Below are 3,590 nucleotides of genomic sequence, written 5' to 3' on the forward strand. Positions count from 1 at the left end.
AAGGTCAATGCGCCAGTGCCTACTTTGAAGATGGCTTAGTGGAAGACGGCGGTCGCGGCCTCTGAGAGTGCTTCGGACCAGTGTGTGCCCCAAACCCGGCATCAGCTTGGTTGGGGCCTACGAAGTTAGATGTTAGGCTTTGGTGTGAGGTCCGTATGGTATTCGGCTTGGACAATCGGCGCCCTTCATCAGGTGGATAAGAGTAGCCACATATGTTACCAAGATGGTGGCTTTAGAATTACTGATGTATTAGTTTGTAAGGTATTTGTGAATAATTAACAAAATGGTTGCATTCATCGCCCAGATGTAGAGGCCGGGGGTCATCCTCCTTTTCAAAAATAAAAATGTCATGTCTTTATACTAATTTTATAAACATACTATAAATGAAAATCGTAGACTAAAAAAAGTCAAAACTTAAGTGTGACGTATATTTTGGGAAGGACGAAGATCCACGTAATAAAAAATATATGTAGTGTCACATTATAATATTCCCCCCCATTTACATACATTTCTTATACGTAATCACCTAGTTTGATTCTGTACAATCTTCTATAACAACAAGTAGCATGTTGCTGTTGTTTTGTAATTTGTGTATACAATTCCACTTAAAAAATAGAACTCACATGTATCATATAGTCACATTTGTATTCTAGTATTTCTATAGTGGGGTCAAGCTAAAACTATTTTGGAACAAACTATTTCCCAAACTATTGGAATACTTAAAAGGAAATGTTGTCATTTAGAATCAACCAAGCGCAACACACAAAAGGAAAATTCCTTTCGCTCATTATCGGAAAGCAGTTTTTCTTTCTTTCCATCGGAATATAAAAAGACATTTCTTTTTGCTATAGGTAGAGTCACACACACAGGTTGGAGCTAGATTTCTTGATAATATTCTCTCATCCAAAAAGCAAGATATATATTCTAGCTACTGGATCGTATGGCCGACACACACCCGTATTCTGACGATAGAATCCAATCTCTGCAACTAGCTATTTGGAGATAGCAACATGATGCTCTTAAAATAAATTTCTAACTAGCTCCTTTTTTTACAAGCTGTAATTAGCTAATTTATGTATTGCTCACACGAATACGAAGTTCTTTTGGGAACGAGTTTTATGGCACACTCAAAGCAATAGCAAGCCGAACAAATATATCGGCAATTTACCCACGATCATCATGCGAGGAGAGTTGGTTGAACCAAAACACCAACAAGAATTACTACCTCCAAATATATTTGATTGTTGCTGATTTAGTTCAACCCTAGATCGGAGGGAGTAGTTTTTTCTAAGAAGACATCAATCGACACATTTGTGGTGTAAATATGCTTAATCATGAAGGTGCATATACATGCGCATATAAATATTTACAATTTCCCATGCTTTGAATCTTTGAGCAGGAGAAGATCGAGCACAGATGCGATGCAACTGGGCCAAAGAGATAAAAAAGTTAGATCCTCCACTTCCCGGGGACAGAAATGTTTGTTCCTCCTCACTCCTCTCGTAGTGGCCGGCTGATGATTCTCCCCCTTGTTCCTCTTGTTTTTTCCGCTCCAGCTCCCTCAGTTTTGACCTTATGCTCCATATACATATTATTCCAATCTCCCGCCCCCAGACCGATCATGCAATCCCGGACCGCCTATAAGTAGCACCGCTACTCACACCCTTCTACCTCATTCCTCGACAATCTCACCAGCAGCCAACTATAGCTCGCATCGATCGACTAGGTAGTGAGTGGCTAGCGCTCTCCTGATCGACCAATCAATGGCGTCGTTGTCCATGAGCGCGGCTGGGAGGGCGGGGTGGACGCCGAAGCAGAACAAGCTGTTCGAGCAAGCGCTAGCAGTAAACGACAGGGACACGCCCGATCGCTGGCACAATCGTTGCCCACGCCGTTGGCGGCGGCAAGTCGGCTGATGACGTCAAGCGCTACTATGAGCTGCTCGTCCGTGATATCGCCAACATCGAGGCCGGCAAGGTGCCCTTCCCCGCCTACCGTCCCCCCTGCCCCGGCCCCAACGTTGGCTACGAGGCCGACAGGTTTGTACCTTCCTTTGGCATCCTCTTCGGTCGTGTTTATCGAATTAATAGGTAGCTTGTTGATAACATCGATTCTTCGGTGAATGAAATCTGGGTTGTTAACTAATTCGTTTTTGCAGGCTGAAGCACTTGAAGATCTAGTTAGATGGTATATACATGGATATGAAGCATGTGCGTGCTCGCCAGCATGGATGGGGATATCCTATGAAATGATATGCATGCAAGTCATTGGCGCGCATGCAACCGTCTATGCAAGGCTGCTAGCTGGAAGAAAGTGTCGACCGATGCATGTTCATATATGTATACGTAATTGTTATATTTGGCAATAGTAGCTTAGTACAGTACAGATTAGATGTTATAGGATGGTCCGTCTCCTTCTCCCGTGTGTAAATCGCAGTATTCCTTATGTAAATGTATGTTATATCGTCTGCAGCAAAAACACAGTACTCCCTCCATTCGAAAAGTGTGGTGCATTTTTTCTTCTGATGTCAATCTTCGTAAACTTGACGTCTGTAAACACTGACGCACTGACGATACATGGTCTGTTGCTCACGTTCTCTTCTAACCACTGCTCCTAAAATTTTCTCCTAGGATTCTACAACAGGCCTCCACGTACGTCAAACACTCCCCTTAAGCAAACTGTACTTTCTTTTAAGGAAAGAAAAGAAAATTGTAATTTTTTTGAGAGGCAAGAAAGTTGTACGTATGTGTAGCATTGTATAATAGTGCGCCGGGGAGGGGGGAATTCCCGGACAGTTCGAGAGTTGACGACCTTGTGTCGGTCACATTCCCCCATGTTTGTGTTTTTGTGTGAAACGAGACAGAAGGAAGCGAAGATGAAGAGGTTGAGAGGCAGGTTGGGTCTTAAGGGTTTTTGTGGTGTTGATAGCTCTGGTATGAGTGGTGGCCTAGCCGTGTACTGGCATGAAAACTGTGTGGTAGATGTTCTTGACAAAGATGATCGTCATGTTGATGCTCTAGTCCGTGTGCATGAAGGTGTGGAGCAGTGGAGAATTACGTTTGTGTATGGTGAACCGCGGGTGGAGAACCGGCATCTCATGTGGACAAAACTGCAGAATTTGAAAACAGTAAACGATCTCCCGTGGTTGGTAATAGGGGATTTTAATGAAGCAATGTGGGATTTTGAACACTTCTCAGCAACACTAAGGCCGGAATCGCAGATGATATCATTCAGGGATATGCTTGAAGTTTGCGGTCTGGTAGACTTGGGTTTTTCGGGTGTCCCTTTCACCTATGACAATAAGAGAAGTGGTGTGAATAATGTTAGGGTGAGGCTTGACAGAGCAGTGGCTACGAACGAATGGAGGAATCTATTCTCTTTTGCCTCCGTGCACCATATTCTTAGCCCTTGTTCGGACCATGTGGCGGTACTGCTCAAAGGCGAGGCGGATGCCGGCCCGGCTGGGCCTATACAGCGTCGGTACGAGATCTTCTGGGAAAGGGACTCGACGTTGCCAGAGGTCATCAAGAATGCATGGGAATCTGTTGGAAACGTTCAAACATTGGAGCAGCTTAGAGTGGCTCTAACCA

The 3,590-nt window shown here is 44.1% G+C and overlaps 1 pseudogene; it reads left to right on the forward strand.

Moving 5' to 3' along the window:
* Positions 1-1,653: 1,653 nt before the first annotated feature.
* On the forward strand, positions 1,654-2,502 carry LOC109740256 (protein RADIALIS-like 3; annotated as a pseudogene).
* The last annotated feature ends 1,088 nt before the right edge of the window (positions 2,503-3,590 follow it).

Source organism: Aegilops tauschii, chromosome 1, assembly GCF_002575655.3.
Source record: "Aegilops tauschii subsp. strangulata cultivar AL8/78 chromosome 1, Aet v6.0, whole genome shotgun sequence".
Taxonomy (NCBI): Eukaryota; Viridiplantae; Streptophyta; class Magnoliopsida; order Poales; family Poaceae; genus Aegilops; species Aegilops tauschii.